General features: G+C 47.3%; 1 protein-coding gene across 3 annotated transcripts in view; it reads right to left on the reverse strand.

Annotated features, from left to right (window-relative positions):
- The window catches only part of LOC137545333 (zinc finger protein 180-like), a 54009-nt gene that overhangs the window by 31079 nt on the left and 1501 nt on the right, over nt 1-21429 (reverse strand). The window contains exons 1-2 of one of the 3 annotated variants that reach the window (XM_068266449.1): nt 6277-6417; nt 5480-5666 (exon numbers count right to left, since the gene is read on the reverse strand). The exons of 1 other annotated variant lie outside the window; for it this stretch is intronic. The gene's annotated coding sequence lies outside the window, so the exon portion shown is untranslated. Of the gene's footprint in view, nt 1-5479; nt 5667-6276; nt 6418-21429 lie in introns of those variants that run through there. One more of the 3 variants, XM_068266450.1, reaches the window with a different exon arrangement.

Here is a 21429-nt window from a genome sequence, read left to right on the forward strand (position 1 = left end):
GCCTCTCCAAGCACCGAATTCTAGAAACCTCACCCAGAATACTGTTCACCACCACCTGAACAGGGAGGAATTTCTGCCTAATGCAAAGCTGACACCGTGCTAACCATGTGTGATGTCTGATAGCTAAACTAACTAAATACAAAGTGCACAAATCAAAACCCTGGCGACGTTTGAATGCTCCGTATGCCCACTCAGCATAACTCAGATGCGCCAGGAAAGGAATACCTAGGCTCCCACCCACCTGTTTACATACTTCCACATTAAAGGGGCAGTGAAGCAAAAAGTGATCCATGGACTCCTCAGCACCACCACACTCCTCACGAGGACATCCACGTGCTTCCACCTTTAGACATTTCACGTTACCCTTAACGTAAAGCTTGCCTTGAAAGGAGAGCCAAGCGATGTCCCACAATTTGTTGGGAATCCGCGGCGAATTAATGAGCCGCAAACCCTCCTCCAGATGCGTGCTTGGGCAATCTCTCAAGTACAGTGAGTCATGAAAGTGTGAGTCTACCACCCGGACCGTGAGAGCACGCCTCCCGACCGATTTGATATCCTCCACAGTCAATCCCCACTGTTTTAGCTTTCTCAGACACGGGGCAACATAGGCCGGAAGATAGTCACGACGTGATGCCAAACTCTTCACTGGACCACTACTTTCCCAACTTGTGAGAGAAGTCCCAAACCAGTCACGAAAAATGCCTACCCAGTCAGGCGGGTTCTCTGCAAGCATGTTACCAAGATTATGTTTGATAAAAAGCAGAGAAAAGAAAACAATCGGGTTGACCATACCTAAGCCACCCTCCTGCCTGACTTTGTAGGTAATGTTTCTGCGCACAATGTTTAACCTGTTTTTCCAGAGCATCTGGAAAAACAGGTCGCATATCCTCGAATACAGGGATTGAGGCAAAATTGCAACATAGCTAACATATAACAGTATTGGTACCAGATGGCTCTTGATCAGATCAACCCTTTCTCTGAAGGTCAAATGCCAACCTTTCCAGCGAGCCACCTTAGCGCCGACATCATTTAGTCTACAAACCCAATTTTGATGGCCGTAATCACCAGGACTGAATTCGATGCCAAGGATCTTAATTTTCGGTTGGGGTACAGGAAAGGAGCCAGGAAGTACAAAGCTCTCTCCATCTTTTCCCATCCAGAAAATTTCACACTTGTCCTGATTGACCTGTGATCCTGATGCTTCTGAGTACCTGGCAATCTCCGAGACAACCACCTTTGCCTCCTCTGTCCCAGAGACTATCACAGTTACATCATCGGCATAGGCCACTACCTTGAAGGATGAGACACCAGGGATGCCCGCAGGAACTCCACTGAGCATGCTGTTCTCTAGCCTCCTCACGAAGGGGTCGATCGCAAACACGTACAGGAGGGAGCTCAAAGGGCAACCCTGACGGACACCAGAACTTACTTCAAAAGGTTTGCCAACCCAACCATTGACAAGCATGAAACTCTCTGCCCCTTTGTACAATGTACGGAGCCAATCAACAAAACCACCCTGTAGACCATAAACGCAAAGTAACTGCCACAGGTACTCATGGTTGACCCGATCAAAAGCCTTGGACTGGTCCAACGCCAGCAAGTACTTTCCCCAACCCTCAGCCCTGCACCGCTCCAAGACTTCCCGGACAGCTAACAACGCTGAGAAAGTGCCTTTACCCGGAACTGAGCAGTGCTGATGGCGAGAAAGCATACATGTTGCCTGAGTCAGACGCCAGAACAAAATTTTTGCCAAAATCTTCCTGTCGACGTTGAGAAGGCTGATGGGACGCCAATTCTCAATCATCTCGGGATCTTTACCTTTTGACAGAAGGATCACAGCCGATTGCCTCATGGACGATGGTAACACACCCTCAGCAAGGCAATGATTAAAAACATCTGCCAATTGAGGTGCCAGAAATGACTTGAAAGTCTTGTAAAATTCAGCCGTCAAGCCATCTGGACCAGGGGTCTTTTTAGGTGTAAGGCTATCAATAGCTCTTACTACTTCCTCGGTAGTGATTACCTCTGTCAAATTTATGCCAGAAACATCAACATCATCGAGACCTGGTGTAGAGACCAGAAAATCTTTTATCCTTGCTTGATCAAGTGACTTTCTCCCAAGCAAATCAGCATAAAAACCTCTAGCAATGGACAGGATTCCTAGCCTGGACTTTGCTACAAATCCTGAACCATCTCTGAGACCAATGACCGTTTTAAGCGCTGCACCTTGTCTGCAGTTCTGGTAGGGATCAGGCGAGTGGTATTTGCCATAATCCCTTTCCAGACACAGAGAGGACAGCCGGTCATACTGCTGCTGCTTGAGTTGAGTCTTGACCTCAGAGATCTCCCCCTGATCTCCGCCTTCCGAAACAAGGACTTCAAGTCTTCTTCTCAGTCGTTGGTAAGCAACATATTTACCAACGTGTTTTTTCTTGGCTAGGCCCTTGAAGAGTCCAACAACCCGCTTTTTGACTACCTCCCACCACTCTGACCTGTTGCCAAAGCAGTCCAGGATGGTAACCTGCGCCTGAAAAAATTCCTCAACAGATTGTCTTATACTCTCCTCCAGCAATAGAGTCGAATTAAGTCTCCAGATACCCCTACCCCTGGGAGGAGCATCCGAAACATTCAAGTCCACCGACAGAATACAGTGATCAGAGAATTCTACCGCCTGTACCCTAGGGGACGAGGTAGCAAGACTCTCTGTAACAAAAAACCTGTCTATTCTACTCTGACTAGTACCTCTAGAAAAAGTGAACCCAGTGAGGTTTGGTGAATGTCGAACGTGAACATCCACCAAACCAGCCTCACTAACTATTCTATTTAATGAAATACTATCGCAACCCAGCCGAGTATTGGCACCTCTCCTGTCCATTGACCTGACAATGGTGTTAAAATCACCACCAAATACTACATGCCGGGTTGTAAAAAGGAAAGGCCTGATCGCTGTAAAAAGGCATTTCCTCTCCCATTTGGACTGGGGGCCATAGATGTTAATTAGCCTGAGGTCCTGCCCCTTCACAACGACGTCTAGGACCAGACATCTCCCCATTTCTATCTCAAACACTCGCCGGCAAGTTACTGAACCAGTTCTAAAAAGTACTGCCACACCACTGTAAGGCTCAGCCGCAAGAGACCAATAACTCGGACCAGATCTCCAGTCCCTCTTGGCCAGGTGGATATCAGCCAAAGAGGTGAGCCTAGTCTCTTGCAAAAACAAAATGTCAGCATCAAAACGGCTGAGAAAAAATAAGGCTAACTCACGAGCTCTTACTGATTTTATGCTGGCAACATTAATGGTCGCCAGCTTTAGTGGTGGGAGAACAGCCATTAGAGTGGTTGTAATAGAATCCTTCCAACTTATTCATCACAAAAGACAAAAAATAAAGAAAAAAAACATAGTGACAAGACAGACATCTAGGAAGCATTCTCCTGCCCAGAGTCTACCACTTCCATACTTTCCTCTGAGGAGAGATTTCCCTGATCCTCCTCAAGGGCAGCAAACCTATTAGATAAATGAAGACCCTGCCTCCTTGCAGTAGTCTCAATCTGTTTCTGTTCACGTCTTTCTTTAATGGTTTGTGGTCTCCGTTTTTTTTTTACGTTTCGGAGCTTATTTTCTAGGTATAGTCGCTCATCAGGAGAAAGACTCTCCCAACTGACTACCTGATTTGATTCTCTCTTTTTCAGGAGAGGTTCTTTTTTAGTTTTGGGAGGGACAGAAGTAGGGGTCAAGAGGGAAGAATCAGAAGGAGGGGGAGGCGGGGTAGTTATGTTAGGGGGGGCAGAGGGAGAAGGTATGACAGGGGGGGCAGGAAGGGAAGGTTTGACAGGGGGGGCAGGAAGGGAAGGTTTAATAGGGGGGGCAAGTAAGGCAGGAAAAGATGTAGAAGAAGATTTTATAGGAGGCAAGGAACAAGGTTCCGTACCTCTGGAAAAAGTCTTGGAGGAAGAGGCAATGGTCCCACCTCCCCCAGATGTAGAGGATCTGGAAGAGGAAGAACCTCCTCCACCAGTCCTAGAAGAGTCCCTCAGCTCAACCTGTCTGGACGGGGCACCCGCCCCCTTAGTCACATCCCTGGCCCGAGACCTCCTCCCAGGCCTTCCCACTAGTTGCCATGGTTCCTCAGAGGCCCTGTTTGAGGACATCACAGTGGGAGGGGACACATTCGGAGGGACAACACTAGATACAGACACAGCATTTGAAACATTAGGAGAGACATCACGGGGAACAGACTTTGAAAGTACATTAGGAAGGTTGGAGACATACGACTGGATGTCCTCACCCATAAAGGCTAACAAGGCCTCCTTCACCTCAGGTGGAAAATTTGCCCAGGAATTTGGGCACACGCTGTAAGGATGTCCATAACTAAAACAAAGATTACATTTGATTGTTTTACAGTCTCTAGCCTCATGCCCAAATTCCTGGCAAAGATTACAACGGGGCTGTTTACAGCTGTAGCTGAAGTGTCCCCTCCCCTGACACCGATTGCAGACCCTGGGCTGACCCGGATAGAAACAAGTGATACGATCTTTCCCTATGAGGGCAGAACGGGGGGCATGGACAAAAACACCATTCTCCTGTCTCATTTTAATTGTGACTTCATACCCCCCCCACCAGATATCCAGGTCATCCAGGATCTTTTGGGGAGGAGACACCACATCCACATAATGGGAAAGCCAGAGAATGATATCCTGCACAGGGATGGACTCATTGGTAACCACGACGTTAGCCTTCCTCACCAGGGGTTGTCTAGATACATACGAAGCCTCAAAAAACTTCCATTCCGAAAATCTCTTCTCTCGCTCCTCAAGAAAAAATTCTTGGCCTCCTGATGTAAGAAAGCTAACGTCGTAGTAAGCAGGAGGGTCGCCAGGAGCGATGATGGCGTAAATGTCCTGTGCTTTTATACCCGTGCCAAGGAGGAGTTGGACAAAATCTTTTTTTCCTGGGATCTGGTAGTTCCCAGTCCACTTCAAGCGGACCACATTCCTCCTTCCCCCTGACACGGGTGCTTCCCCCTCCTGCTCTAAAGGGGCAGGCACCCTCCTTCCAGCAGGCCGACCCTTGTTGGTCTGGACTTTTGCAGCCTGTGCATAGGATGGGACCTGTTTTGCCTGGGCCTCAGACATCCCGGTGGGCGGTACTACGTTTCCGCCCCTCGTAATGTAGGCCAAATCAGGCAAAGGGGGCAGAGAAGCCGACCGCTCATGGACAGTCGGATGACCCTCACCTACACCAGCAACTAAGCACATTTCAATTTCTTCGCCATTGGAATCATAGCAAAAGAAAACTTCATTTCTTACTAAAAACCTCTTGTTACCTGCAACAAAATTTGTTTGAAGACCTATGTTAGAGTCACCGAGCCCGACAGAACAGACTTTCCCTAGATCAGTATCATCACAAATCGGCAAGAAATCAATTGCTTCAGCTGTTTTTACTTCTAGGATAGTAAGAAGGTTAGGCTCAACGACATACCTTTTCTCTCCTGCAATAAAATCACCGACTATCTTTGGCTCCACGACTGGCGGGTCCGACACACGGGACCCCCCATCCACAGCAGCACTCTGCGACGGAGCCACTGCCACATCAGCCCCGACAGTCTGGGAGGAAACGGTCGACTTGTCTGCCCCCTCCTTCTGGCCCCCATCAGAGGATACAGGTTCTGAAATGACACCCATTACACCTTTTGGGGTCACAACCACCTCTGTATCACCAAAAACAGTATCAACAACAAAAGAGTCACCGACAGAAGGTTGGCTATGACCCGCACCGACACCCCCAGGAGCTACGGGTACAACTGAGACACCGGCACTAGTGGTAGGTTTCACCTCTACTTCTTTAATATTACCAGCACTCTCACCCTGCACCCCAACAGGTGTCAATGTAGGGGCCACAGCAACCCCAGGCTGCACCACAGAAGGTACAACAGCAGGTTCAGATATTTGCACAGACCCAGCACACTGACTAGGCACAACATTCTGCTCTGCAGCAGCACTTTTACAAGGCTGCACACCTTCTCTTTTCACCCCCTCCCTCCCCTCTTTATCAGCACTATTGGTGCACACTTCTCCCTCAGGCACTGTGTTCACACTAGCAGCATTAAGTGGCTGCACATTACAGATCTCCTTCTCAGGCACAGTTACTTGTTTAGTCTCAGGTGGCTGCCCACTAGCAGGCTGGCCAGCATTGTCACACAGCACCTCGGCGGGTGCTTCTCCCATAACATCACTTACAGTCATTGGTGGTTCAGTGGGCACAATGCTGTCACTGACCTCGGCTTGCCTTGCAGGCTGCTCTCCAGTCTCTGGCTGGCTCTCCATGTGCACACAAGGCTGCTCCTCCTCTCTGCTGCCCCCTGCAGTGTCCTCATTCACTACAGGCAGCTTCTCTCCATCACCACCAGCAGCTAGGAGAGCAGGAAGCTGACAGGAAGTGCGGGTGACATCACTTCCGGGTCTGGCCAGGGAGGCAGGAAGCAGTCCGGCAGCAGCATCTCCAGATAGACTTACTCCACATGAGACATCAGGCTGGCTGCGGACGCTGCACTTACTTCTCTTGGGCATGGATCTCACAGTTGGAGGTCTGTATCTCCCTTTCCTCTCTCTCTTTTTAGCTGCTCTAGGAAGCGACTGTCGGGTTCCCCTTGTCACTTCCTCCTCCATTGGCTCCTCAGTATCCTCCAGCACTCCACCACCATTAGCTGCAGGCATCTGGTCACACACAGGCTTCACACTGCTGGTATTAGTATTAGCTGCAGCAGGTATCTGGTCACACACAGGCCTCACACTGCTGGTATCAGTATTAGCTGCAGCAGGCATCTGGTCACACACAGGCTTCACACTGCTAGCATCCTCCTGGACACCAGCAGCAGCATTAGCAGCAGGGATCTCAGCACACACAGGCTGCACCTTCTTAGTATCCCCCGGGACACCAGCAGCAGCACCATTTTCACCCCCAGCAGCCGTCACAGGAGCTGAGCTGGGGGACTGGGTGGCACCACTTTGGGGCACACATGCCTCTGTAGCCTTTCCAGCCTTATCTTCCAGCTTGCTCTCAGCAGACACAGGGCCAGGATTCAGCTGAGAGACTCCAGTACCAGCCACGCTACCACTCTGCTCCTCCTCACTGGCGCTGGTCTCCTCCACCACCTCCACAGTCACCTCCATATCTTCCACCTGCTCACCCTGGGTTTCACTGGGCTTGGTCACCTTCACCCTCTCTGTAAGTTTTGGGGTTTTAGCAGCAGAAGGGACTGGATTTTTCCCCTTTCCTTTCTTTGTATCCTCCACCACGGGCTTGGCTGTGGTCTTACCACCAGGGGCCACTTTCTTCACAACCCCCTTGGTCGACCCTTGCCGAAAGCGAGCTTGGTTTCTGCGGACCTCACGAAAGGGGCCTCCTTTCTCCTCCAGCTCCTCCAGAAGTACTCTCTGGGCCTCGACCTTCCTCTGCATCTCTGCAGTGACCACATCAGTCTCAAGGAATTCCGGCCTCCATCTTACACCGAAACGGTGAATTCTTTCCTTCAGCTGGCGTTTCAAAGTGTCATACAAATCACTGTGGTAATTCATGGCCTTATTCCAGGCCACAACGTCTCTAAACACCTCTTCACATAGAAAACCCCCTTCCCCTAGGTGGGTCAGGTCAGGGGGGGAATAAGCCGGCTGCTCCATTGCTGGAAGCAGCCGACCAGTGCAGGGAGGGCCCCTGCAGGCCAAGGCCTAAGCAGGGACCTCAAGTATTCCTCAAGCCCAAAATCAAGCACAAAACTGGGCTAGGTATAAGCCGGTTATGCTGCTCTCTGGATCCCAACAGGAGCTCCCCACCACACGTCTGCTCTGGTGCAGAGACTGATGGGAATGGATCAGTGATCTCTGTACAGCGCTGTGGTATATGTCAGAGCTATATAAATGTATAATAATAATAGTGTGTGACTGTGGTGAGGACATTAGAGTGTAAGCTCCTCTGGTGCAGAGACTGATGGGAATGGATCAGTGATCTCTGTACAGCGCTGTGGTATATGTCAGAGCTATATAAATGTATAATAATAATAGTGTGTGACTGTGGTGAGGGCATTAGAGTGTAAGCTTCTGTGGTGCAGAGACTGATGGGAATGGATCAGTGATCTCTGTACAGCGCTGTGGTATATGTCAGAGCTATATAAATGTATAATAGTGTGTGACTGTGGTGAGGACATTAGAGTGTAAGCTCCTCTGGTGCAGAGACTGATGGGAATGGATCAGTGATCTCTGTACAGAGCTGTGGTATATGTCAGAGCTATATAAATGTATAATAATAATAGTGTGTGACTGTGGTGAGGACATTAGAGTGTAAGCTCCTCTGGTGCAGAGGCTGATGGGAATGGATCAGTGATCTCTGTACAGCGCTGTGGTATATGTCAGAGCTATATAAATGTATAATAATAATAGTGTGTGACTGTGGTGAGGACATTAGAGTGTAGATTTTTATTAGAAAAATATTATTTACAATTATAATACAAATAAATAAATAAAATAATTTGATCAATTAATCTTACCAAATGTAACAAAAAACAAGATCAAAGAAACAAGAAAAAACAATCAATTCTGCATATATATGCACAAACAAAAGCAGGACTTCTATGTCCAAAAACAACAAAATCAACATAACATTATAATACAATATTAATCTGTTATGAAGACCTGAGCAGAAGAATGCTCAAACATACCACCGATTCAAACAACGAGACATGACTAAACAACACAGACCCAACACCTGAACGTATGCCACAAATAACAATAACCAACACCACACAATACCTGACATCACCTGACAACAATCATACAAAATAAATGCACCAACACTTACAATCAAACTGCCACATATTCAGGAAAAGGGCAAGTGTACACATACGACGATAAATAATCAAAAAACCTGCACAAGACAAAAAAAAAAAAAAAAAAACCCTCATCTCCAATACAATAAGAATAAGCTGGAAGGAAAAAACACCTCCAGTATGTCTGCGGCCAGTCATTTACAAAAAATGTAGAAAAAGATTCAAAATCTAAGTAGTCTGTGATGAGAAATAGAAAGCTCACCCAGAAGAGACGTCAATAGGTTAAGGAGGCCTGATGTTCTGCCAGGCAAGAACCCAGGCACCTCTGCCCATCCTACGCCTCTCCAAGCACCGAATCCTAGAAACCTCACCCAGAATACTGTTCACCACCACCTGAACAGGGAGGAATTTCTGCCTAATGCAAAGCTGACACCGTGCTAACCATGTGTGATGTCTGACAGCTAAACTAACTAAATACAAAGTGCACAAATCAAAACCCTGGCGACGTTTGAATGCTCCGTATGCCCACTCAGCATAACTCAGATGCGCCAGGAAAGGAATACCTAGGCTCCCACCCACCTGTTTACATACTTCCACATTAAAGGGGCAGTGAAGCAAAAAGTGATCCATGGACTCCTCAGCACCACCACACTCCTCACGAGGACATCCACGTGCTTCCACCTTTAGACATTTCACGTTACCCTTAACGTAAAGCTTGCCTTGAAAGGAGAGCCAAGCGATGTCCCACAATTTGTTGGGAATCCGCGGCGAATTAATGAGCCGCAAACCCTCCTCCAGATGCGTGCTTGGGCAATCTCTCAAGTACAGTGAGTCATGAAAGTGTGAGTCTACCACCCGGACCGTGAGAGCACGCCTCCCGACCGATTTGATATCCTCCACAGTCAATCCCCACTGTCTTAGCTTTCTCAGACACGGGGCAACATAGGCCGGAAGATAGTCACGACGTGATGCCAAACTCTTTACTGGACCACTACTTTCCCAACTCGTGAGAGAAGTCCCAAACCAGTCACGAAAAATGCCTACCCAGTCAGGCGGGTTCTCTGCAAGCATGTTACCAAGATTATGTTTGATAAAAAGCAGAGAAAAGAAAACAATCGGGTTGACCATACCTAAGCCACCCTCCTGCCTGACTTTGTAGGTAATGTTTCTGCGCACAATGTTTAACCTGTTTTTCCAGAGCATCTGGAAAAACAGGTCGCATATCCTCGAATACAGGGATTGAGGCAAAATTGCAACATAGCTAACATATAACAGTATTGGTACCAGATGGCTCTTGATCAGATCAACCCTTTCTCTGAAGGTCAAATGCCAACCTTTCCAGCGAGCCACCTTAGCGCCGACATCATTTAGTCTACAAACCCAATTTTGATGGCCGTAATCACCAGGACTGAATTCGATGCCAAGGATCTTAATTTTCGGTTGGGGTACAGGAAAGGAGCCAGGAAGTACAAAGCTCTCTCCATCTTTTCCCATCCAGAAAATTTCACACTTGTCCTGATTGACCTGTGATCCTGATGCTTCTGAGTACCTGGCAATCTCCGAGACAACCACCTTTGCCTCCTCTGTCCCAGAGACTATCACAGTTACATCATCGGCATAGGCCACTACCTTGAAGGATGAGACACCAGGGATGCCCGCAGGAACTCCACTGAGCATGCTGTTCTCTAGCCTCCTCACGAAGGGGTCGATCGCAAACACGTACAGGAGGGAGCTCAAAGGGCAACCCTGACGGACACCAGAACTTACTTCAAAAGGTTTGCCAACCCAACCATTGACAAGCATGAAACTCTCTGCCCCTTTGTACAATGTACGGAGCCAATCAACAAAACCACCCTGTAGACCATAAACGCAAAGTAACTGCCACAGGTACTCATGGTTGACCCGATCAAAAGCCTTGGACTGGTCCAACGCCAGCAAGTACTTTCCCCAACCCTCAGCCCTGCACCGCTCCAAGACTTCCCGGACAGCTAACAACGCTGAGAAAGTGCCTTTACCCGGAACTGAGCAGTGCTGATGGCGAGAAAGCATACATGTTGCCTGAGTCAGACGCCAGAACAAAATTTTTGCCAAAATCTTCCTGTCGACGTTGAGAAGGCTGATGGGACGCCAATTCTCAATCATCTCGGGATCTTTACCTTTTGACAGAAGGATCACAGCCGATTGCCTCATGGACGATGGTAACACACCCTCAGCAAGGCAATGATTAAAAACATCTGCCAATTGAGGTGCCAGAAATGACTTGAAAGTCTTGTAAAATTCAGCCGTCAAGCCATCTGGACCAGGGGTCTTTTTAGGTGTAAGGCTATCAATAGCTCTTAGTACTTCCTCGGTAGTGATTACCTCTGTCAAATTTATGCCAGAAACATCAACATCATCGAGACCTGGTGTAGAGACCAGAAAATCTTTTATCCTTGCTTGATCAAGTGACTTTCTCCCAAGCAAATCAGCATAAAAACCTCTAGCAATGGACAGGATTCCCAGCCTGGACTTTGCTACAAATCCTGAACCATCTCTGAGACCAATGACCGTTTTAAGCGCTGCACCTTGTCTGCAGTTCTGGTAGGGATCAGGCGAGTGGTATTTGCCATAATCCCTTTCCAGACACAGAGAGGACAGCCGGTCATACTGCTGCTGCTTGAGTTGAGTCTTGACCTCAGAGATCTCCCCCTGATCTCCGCCTTCCGAAACAAGGACTTCAAGTCTTCTTCTCAGTCGTTGGTAAGCAACATATTTACCAACGTGTTTTTTCTTGGCTAGGCCCTTGAAGAGTCCAACAACCCGCTTTTTGACTACCTCCCACCACTCTGACCTGTTGCCAAAGCAGTCCAGGATGGTAACCTGCGCCTGAAAAAATTCCTCAACAGATTGTCTTATACTCTCCTCCAGCAATAGAGTCGAATTAAGTCTCCAGATACCCCTACCCCTGGGAGGAGCATCCGAAACATTCAAGTCCACCGACAGAATACAGTGATCAGAGAATTCTACCGCCTGTACCCTAGGGGACGAGGTAGCAAGACTCTCTGTAACAAAAAACCTGTCTATTCTACTCTGACTAGTACCTCTAGAAAAAGTGAACCCAGTGAGGTTTGGTGAATGTCGAACGTGAACATCCACCAAACCAGCCTCACTAACTATTCTATTTAATGAAATACTATCGCAACCCAGCCGAGTATTGGCACCTCTCCTGTCCATTGACCTGACAATGGTGTTAAAATCACCACCAAATACGACATGCCGGGTTGTAAAAAGGAAAGGCCTGATCGCTGTAAAAAGGCATTTCCTCTCCCATTTGGACTGGGGGCCATAGATGTTAATTAGCCTGAGGTCCTGCCCCTTCACAACGACGTCTAGGACCAGACATCTCCCCATTTCTATCGCAAACACTCGCCGGCAAGTTACTGAACCAGTTCTAAAAAGTACTGCCACACCACTGTAAGGCTCAGCCGCAAGAGACCAATAACTCGGACCAGATCTCCAGTCCCTCTTGGCCAGGTGGATATCAGCCAAAGAGGTGAGCCTAGTCTCTTGCAAAAACAAAATGTCAGCATCAAAACGGCTGAGAAAAAATAAGGCTAACTCACGAGCTCTTACTGATTTTATGCTGGCAACATTAATGGTCGCCAGCTTTAGTGGTGGGAGAACAGCCATTTGAGTGTTAAAAATAGAATCCCTCCAACTTACTTCACAAAGGACAAAAAGAAATAAAAGAACACAAGACAGAGTCAACATTAGGATGCATTCTTCTGCCCAGAGTCTGCTGTGTCCATGACCTCCTCAGAGGATGGATCTTCCTGCTCGTTTTGCAGAGTACTAAACCTGTTGGACAAATGGATGTCCTGTCTTTTAACAGTGGTCTCATACTGCTTCTGTAATCGCCTCTCCTTAAGGGTTTTAGGTTTATGTTTCTTCACATAACGAAGCCTATTTTCCAGATAAATCAGTTCATCTGGAGGTAGATCATCCCACTCAACCGACATCATCGGCTCTCTCTCTATTGAGGGAGGGACCACAGATGTCTCAGAAAGTAACATTGGGGAGGGGGGATTAGACAAAGGGACAGGGACGGGAGGTTCATCAGGAGGGACAGGAGGGAGGGCAGAAGGAGGAGGGATAACAGGAGGGGAAGGTGAGGGAGGAGTAGTAGGGGAAACAGTTGGAGAGGGAGAAGAAGGTTTGGGACTTTGCCCAGGTTTTGAAATTGACTGGGCCAGTGGCCCCTTACCATCTCTGGTAACTATAGCTTCCTTGGTCCCTTTTTCCCTTGGGCCCTTGCGCGACCCAGGATAAGGGGTATTAGCGGCTTTCCTTTTAGGACCTCCAGACTCAGGCGATTTTTGGGAGGGAGTACCCGCTCCCCCAGTCACATTCCCAGTACGACCTCTTCCCCTGGCCCTCTTCACTACATGCCACAGTTCCTCAGAGGCCTCCTCAGCGGGCGCTGTTTCAGAGGGGAGCACAGTAGTTGGGTTGACACTAGGTTCAGACACAGGATTCGACACATCAGGAGGGATGGCAGGGGAAACAGGCTGAGAGGTTTGCACAATAGGAAGGTTAAGGGCATACGACTGTACTCCCTCCTCTTCCATCTTTGCCAGCAAGGCCTCCTTCACCGTGGCAGGCAAGTTTTCCCAGGAGTTTGGGCACACACTATAGGGATGGCCAAAACTATGGCACAGATTACACTTGATATTTTTACAATCCTTTGCGTCATGCCCAAACTCCTGGCAAAGACCACACCGGGGCTGCTTACAGCCATAGCTGTAGTGTCCCCTCCCCCCACAACGGTTGCAGACCCTGGGCTGACCTGGGTAGAAAACTGAAATTTTATCTCTTCCGATAAGGGCGGATCTGGGAACATGAGAATACACTCCATTTTCGTATCTCATTTTTATCGAGATTTCATATCCGCCCCACCAGATACCCAGGTCATCCAGGATCCTCTGGGGACGGGACACCACATCTACATAGTGAGAGAGCCAGAGGATAACGTCTTGTACTGGGATGGATTCATTGTATACTACGACGGTAGCCTTCCTCTCCAGGGGTTGCCGAGACACATACGATGCAACAAAGTTTTTCCACTCTGCTCTCCTTCTATCCTTCTCTTCCATAAAAAACTCTTGCCCCCCTGAAGTCAGAAAGCTAACGTCGTAGTACTCAGGGGGGTCACCAGGAGCAATGATCGCATAAATGTCTTGGGCCTTTACACCTGTGCCAAGGAGAAGGCGAACGAAGTCCTGCTTTCCCGGGATCCGGGATTCACCAATCCATTTCAAACGGACCACGTTCCTCCTCCCCCCCGACACAGGTGCATCCTCCCCCTGTACCAAGGGAGCGGGCACTCTCTTACCTCCAGCAACACTACCACCTGACCGACCGCTTGCTGCCTTTTGGGCATACGAAAAGGGTTTAGCCTGCGGCTTGGGTAGCACAGTAGGTGCTACAGCTTCCCCACTCCTGGTGACAGAGGCTAAACCAGAACTAGAAGAAATTGGTGTTTTTTTTACAGAAGGATGACACTCGCCCACTCCAGCAATGACCTCCATGAGGATTTCACTGCCTTTATCATCATAACAAAAAAGTACTTCGTTTCTAATCAGGAAACGCATACCACCTGCTCTGAAATCTGATTGAATACCTAGGCTGGAATCACCTAAGCCTATGGACTCAATCTTACTTAAATTAGACTCTTCCTCTATTTGAAAAAAATCAAGTACTTTACAATTTTTTTCCCCTAATATATACAATACATCAGGTTCTATGACATACCGCTTATTTCCTGCTACAAAATCACCTATCACCCTCGGCCCCAAAAGTTCTTTCTCAAAACGTTCTATTTCCCTGTTTTCTTCAACCTGTCGGGGCAATACCTTTTTGGCAGATGAGTTAGAACCCCCAGAAGGGACATCTGCCACCCCTAAAACCTCCTTTTCAAGACCAGCAGATACTGAAACAGAATCTCCATTGCCTGCCGTGCATGCAAGACCCGGGGCCAGCGCCAACCCATCCACCACCACAGTTTTAATGTCACCAAAAATGGTGTCCACAGTTTTTACTTTAATGTGGACAGTGGACTCAGCTGGCCCTGACCCCAGATCCCCAGCAGGCACGACAGGAGCCCCGACAGGACCCGGAATTGAAGACACAGGGTTATTAACACTATCAATAGACCTGGTTTCATTGTTAATATTGGCAGCTAGCTGCTTTTCTTCAGCAGATGTCTCACTAGTTTGTGCAGCTGGGAGTGAGGACACAATAACCTCTGGCACATGTTTCTGCACAGGAACATTACAATCCACACCAGTAGACAAATTAGCATTAACAGACAAAATTTGCTCACAGCCACCATTATCTTCAATGGATGTGGCAGAGTTCCCCCCTGGAGGTGCAGACACCTCAGAAGGGGTTAATGAAACATCCTCATCATGGCTGGTGACAGCTTTACTCACAGAAGCTCCATCACCAGCCTGCAGCTTCTCACCAGTCTGACTCAGCACTTTCCTATCAGCTCTGCTGGCTCCCACACGCAGGGATGCCGGGGATGCCTCAGAGTACAGAGCTCCAGTAGTGCTGACATCACTTCCTCTTTGCTTTCCCGCCAATCCCAACCCTGCACCCTCTGCAGTAGACAGCTGTGCAGTGCAGGGCTGGCTGCGAGCAGCATGCTTCTTCCTCATAGTGAGTTTAAGTTTACTTTTCCTCCTTTTTGCTGCTCTTGGCAGCGATGTACGTAAGTTTGTCTCTGTCTTTCCCTCCAGCAGGTCAGCATCAGCAGGTTCAGCAGACACATCACTCCCCAGCACACCAGCACTGCTAGGGACAGGCAATTCAGGCTGCATGCCCTCTCCCACCACATCGTCTCCAGCAGGTTCCTGGCTCACAGGGGGTGCAGGGGCCACATCAGCAGACACAGGCACATCGCTCTCCACCACACCAGCATTCTTAGTATCCTCAGGCTGCATATCCTCCTCCATAGGATCAGTGTCAGCAGGCTCCTGACTCACAGGGGATGCAGGGGCCACATTAGGCACATTGCTCGTCACACCATCAACTCCACCGGCAGCCGCATTAGGTGTAGGCACGTTAGACTGCAACACTTCCTTCTCCATAGCTTTCTCTGTACACACAGGGCTGCTCTGGGTTTGCACATCAGCACAGCCCCCCTCTCCGGCCACAGCCACACTCTGCTGGGGGGCTCTGAGCACAGCTGGCTCACCAGTACCCTCCACACCTTCCAGGGTCACCTCCATCTCCTCTACCTGCCCACACGGGGTCTCACTGGGATTACCCTCCACCCTTTCCGCGGGACTTACGGTTTGGGATGTCTCAGCTCTCACATCGGCTCCAGGTGTAGGTGTTGCTCTTCCCATAGCTGGCTTTGCTGCTTGCTGACGGAACCGAGCAGCATTACAGTAGGATTCACGGAAGGGTCCACCTTTCTCCTCCAGTTCTGACACCACTTTCCTCTGCTCATCTATTTTCCTTTGTAGCTCCGCAGTTACTGGGTCGGTTTGGAGGAATTCAGGTCTCCATCTCACTCCGAAGCGGTGTATCCGTTCTTTTAGTTGCAACTCCAGTTGGTCATACAAGTGTGAATGATAACTCATTGCCTTATTCCAGGCCACCACATCCGCCACCACATCTCTGGAAGCTGCTTCTCGGATATTCCCCCCTGCCCCTAGGTAAGACAGGTCAGGGGGGGCATGAGCCCGCTGCTCCATTGCTGGAAGCAGCTGGCTAGTGTAGAGAGGGCCCCTGCAGGCCAAGGCCTAAGCAGGGACCTCAGGTGTCTCCAAGCCCAAAAACAAGCACAGAACTGGGCTAGGTATAAGCCGGTTATGCTGCTCTCTGGATCTCAACAGGAGCTCCCCACCACACGTCTGCTCTGGTGCAGAGACTGATGGGAATGGATCAGTGATCTCTGTACAGCGCTGTGGAATATGTCAGAGCTATATAAATGTATAATAATAATAGCGTGTGACTGTGGTGAGGACATTAGAGTGTAAGCTCCTCTGGTGCAGAGACTGATGGGAATGGATCAGTGATCTCTGTACAGGGCTGTGGAATATGTCAGAGCTATATAAATGTATAATAATAGTGTGTGACTGTGGTGAGGACATTAGAGTGTAAGCTCCTCTGGTGCAGAGACTGATGGGAATGGATCAGTGATCTCTGTACAGCGCTGTAGTATATGTCAGAGCTATATAAATGTATAATAATAATAGCGTGTGACTGTGGTGAGGACATTAGAGTGTAAGCTCCTCTGGGGCAGAGACTGATGGGAATGGATCAGTGATCTCTGTACAGCGCTGTAGAATATGTCAGAGCTATATAAATTTATAATAATAATAGTGTGTGACTGTGGTGAGGACATTAGAGTGTAAGCTCCTCTGGTGCAGAGACTGGTGGGAATGGATCAGTGATCTCTGTACAGCGCTGTGGAATATGTCAGAGCTATATAAATGTATAATAGTGTGTGACTGTGGTGAGGACATTAGAGTGTAAGCTCCTCTGGTGCAGAGACTGATGGGAATGGATCAGTGATCGCTGTACAGCGCTGTGGTATATGTCAGAGCTATATAATGTATAATAATAATAGTGTGTGCCTGTGGTGAGGACATTAGAGTGTAAGCTCCTCTGGTGCAGAGACTGATGGGAATGGATCAGTGATCTCTGTACAGCGCTGTGGTATATGTCAGAGCTATATAATGTATAATAATAATAGTGTGTGCCTGTGGTGAGGACATTAGAGTGTAAGCTCCTCTGGTGCAGAGACTGATGGGAATGGATCAGTGATCTCTGTACAGCGCTGTGGAATATGTCAGAGCTATATACATGTATAATAATAATAGTGTGTGACTGTGGTGAGGACATTAGAGTGTAAGCTCCTCTGGTGCAGAGACTGATGGGAATGGATCAGTGATCGCTGTACAGTTTTCAGACGTTTAAATAGCGCTCCACAAATGCCAGAAAAACAAGATGTCCAAATGCCCCCTAAGGGACCGCACTCACCCGTCCTTATTGACCACTGCTAGACTGGTCAAATTGAGTATGATGTAATCCCCTCCGAGCTGTCCTGCTGTCAGATATTCTCCTCTCTGGGTAGATGATATTCCTTTGCTGTCCTTGGTTCTTTGTATTAGATTCCTCAGTGTACCTCATAAATATAAATAGGATCCCATAGCGTAACTCCGTATGATTTTAAAAAGGTTTAATAAGTTAAAATACTCACAAACAATAAAAAGTTTTCCAGCGTTTAGAGTGTTAACGGGCTCTCCCCCGTGCCTTCCGGATAGGCCCGAAGATTTGCACCGTTTCTCCGCCGCTTAGAAGTAGTGGTTTCACGTCCTCCCGTCCTAGCTTGCTTCCTGGTTGTCCTCCGGCTCCACCCTACGCGTTTCGTCACTGCGCGTGACTCATCAGGGGCGTGGTTAGCCTTTGGACTCCAGGTAAAGTTTAAATAGTGCGTCAGGCGTAAGTTGCGTCGCGTGCGCATCAGTGTGGGCAATCTTGCGTGAGTGTCACAGTTCAGGCGGTAGGGTTCCGCCTCACTGATGTCACTCCGCAGCGTGTATAGCGTATTGCGTTCCACTCTAAGTTCCGTAATCGGGTTGAGAGCCCGTTTTACATAACAATAAGTTCCACATTTAACACTTTGCTTATATTTAAAACATTTAAACAATAAACCATTTAAAAGTAAAAAATGAAGATACCAGCAATTTACTAGGCCGATTCCAACAATCTAATCTACAGTCCCATTTATAATTAATGCGTTCCAATTACTTTCATAATCAATGTCCTCAGATTCAGTTCTCCCAGTCGTATGGCCATCTTGTGGTCAAAATATATATTGCACCGTCCATATCACACTACACATTATATTGCACAGTTCCTATACATGTTACGCCTACGTTTTTCTTCTCACATTAGATTCACCTCATTGGACCAAATTATCTCCACATATATGTAACACTCAGCCCCTAAAAGGGCAGGTAGCCTCAAATTAGTAATAGTAACAACCCATTAAAATTCTTATATACCTAAATGATCTATTGCATATTTGATTCTTAATATAGAGCTCAATATATTATACTTCTTCATCACATTATGACACACCGAATCCTATTATTAATTGTTGGCTAGAAAACAGTTAAGGTCAAGTTCTATGTTATGTCCCTTTGGTTTCAGGGTCCCCATATTGTATATCCACCTGGTCTCACGCTTTGAGATATCCCTTGCTCTGTTGCATCCTCTCCATGAGTCATTTGCCTTTTCCAATCCACAGAATTTGAGGGACCTAGGGTCCGAATTGTGATGCGTCCTATAATGGTCAGACACACTGTGACCTGTAAACTCTCTTCTTATGTTCCCTATATGTTCTCCAATTCTCGTTTTAAGTTGTCTGGTCGTTCTTCCTATGTATTGTATATTGCATGGACACCAGATCATGTATACAACTCCCTTTGTGTTACACGTTATATTTTGCTTTATTTTGTACTTTGTTCCCCTTGATGTCGAGATTACTTCTTTACTTTTTATTGGGGTTGCCTCCCTGCATCCCACACAGTCCCTACAGGGAAAAAATCCCTCTTTTTGCCAAAACGGAATTGTTATTCTTGATTTACATCATCACAAAGGGGCAGGTATGAGAATAGGAATTTCCAACTACCACTACAGAATAGATATGACCCTCTAAGGCAGGAGCATGAGTATCAACCTTTAGGTTTATTGAAAAAGGTTATGATAGTGTAGAGATACAGAGAGAGATTATGGAAGTAGGGAGAATTGAAAGAAGAAATCTGTTAGGACATAGCTCAAGAAACCTAGAGGGACCCCAGCAGACTGATTGTTTGCCCTTTATCACTGATTTTTCCACCCAGTATAGACAAGTAGAACATATAATCAGAAAACACTGGCCGATATTAAAGGAGGATATGACACTCAAGAGAGTCCTACCAGAGAAACCACGGTTTATATATAGAAGAGCGAGAAATCTAAGAAGCCATATGGCCCCAAGCTGTGTAAATCCACCAAGAATAACAATTCTGTTTTGGCAAAAAGAGGGATTTTTTCCCTGTAGGGACTGTGTGGGATGCAGGGAAGCAACCCCAATAAAAAGTAAAGAAGTAATCTCGACATCAAGGGGAACAAAGTACAAAATAAAGCAAAATATAACGTGTAACACAAAGGGAGTTGTATACATGATCTGGTGTCCATGCAATATACAATACATAGGAAGAACGACCAGACAACTTAAAACGAGAATTGGAGAACATATAGGGAACATAAGAAGAGAGTTTACAGGTCACAGTGTGTCTGACCATTATAGGACGCATCACAATTCGGACCCTAGGTCCCTCAAATTCTGTGGATTGGAAAAGGCAAATGACTCATGGAGAGGATGCAACAAAGCAAGGGATATCTCAAAGCGTGAGACCAGGTGGATATACAATATGGGGACCCTGAAACCAAAGGGACATAACATAGAACTTGACCTTAACTGTTTTCTAGCCAACAATTAATAATAGGATTCGGTGTGTCATAATGTGATGAAGAAGTATAATATATTGAGCTCTATATTAAGAATCAAATATGCAATAGATCACCTAGGTATATAAGAATTTTAATGGGTTGTTACTATTACTAATTTGAGGCTACCTGCCCTTTTAGGGGCTGAGTGTTACATATATGTGGAGATAATTTGGTCCAATGAGGTGAATCTAATGTGAGAAGAAAAACGTAGGCGTAACATGTATAGGAACTGTGCAATATAATGTGTAGTGTGATATGGACGGTGCAATATATATTTTGACCACAAGATGGCCATACGACTGGGAGAACTGAATCTGAGGACATTGATTATGAAAGTAATTGGAACGCATTAATTATAAATGGGACTGTAGATTAGATTGTTGGAATCGGCCTAGTAAATTGCTGGTATCTTCATTTTTTACTTTTAAATGGTTTATTGTTTAAATGTTTTAAATATAAGCAAAGTGTTAAATGTGGAACTTATTGTTATGTAAAACGGGCTCTCAACCCGATTACGGAACTTAGAGTGGAACGCAATACGCTATACACGCTGCGGAGTGACATCAGTGAGGCGGAACCCTACCGCCTGAACTGTGACACTCACGCAAGATTGCCCACACTGATGCGCACGCGACGCAACTTACGCCTGACGCACTATTTAAACTTTACCTGGAGTCCAAAGGCTAACCACGCCCCTGATGAGTCACGCGCAGTGACGAAACGCGTAGGGTGGAGCCGGAGGACAACCAGGAAGCAAGCTAGGACGGGAGGACGTGAAACCACTACTTCTAAGTGGCGGAGAAACGGTGCAAATCTTCGGGCCTATCCGGAAGGCACGGGGGAGAGCCCGTTAACACTCTAAACGCTGGAAAACTTTTTATTGTTTGTGAGTATTTTAACTTATTAAACCTTTTTAAAATCATACGGAGTTACGCTATGGGATCCTATTTATATTTATGAGGTACACTGAGGAATCTAATACAAAGAACCAAGGACAGCAAAGGAATATCATCTACCCAGAGAGGAGAATATCTGACAGCAGGACAGCTCGGAGGGG

Source organism: Hyperolius riggenbachi, chromosome 2, assembly GCF_040937935.1.
Source record: "Hyperolius riggenbachi isolate aHypRig1 chromosome 2, aHypRig1.pri, whole genome shotgun sequence".
Lineage (NCBI taxonomy): Eukaryota > Metazoa > Chordata > Amphibia > Anura > Hyperoliidae > Hyperolius > Hyperolius riggenbachi.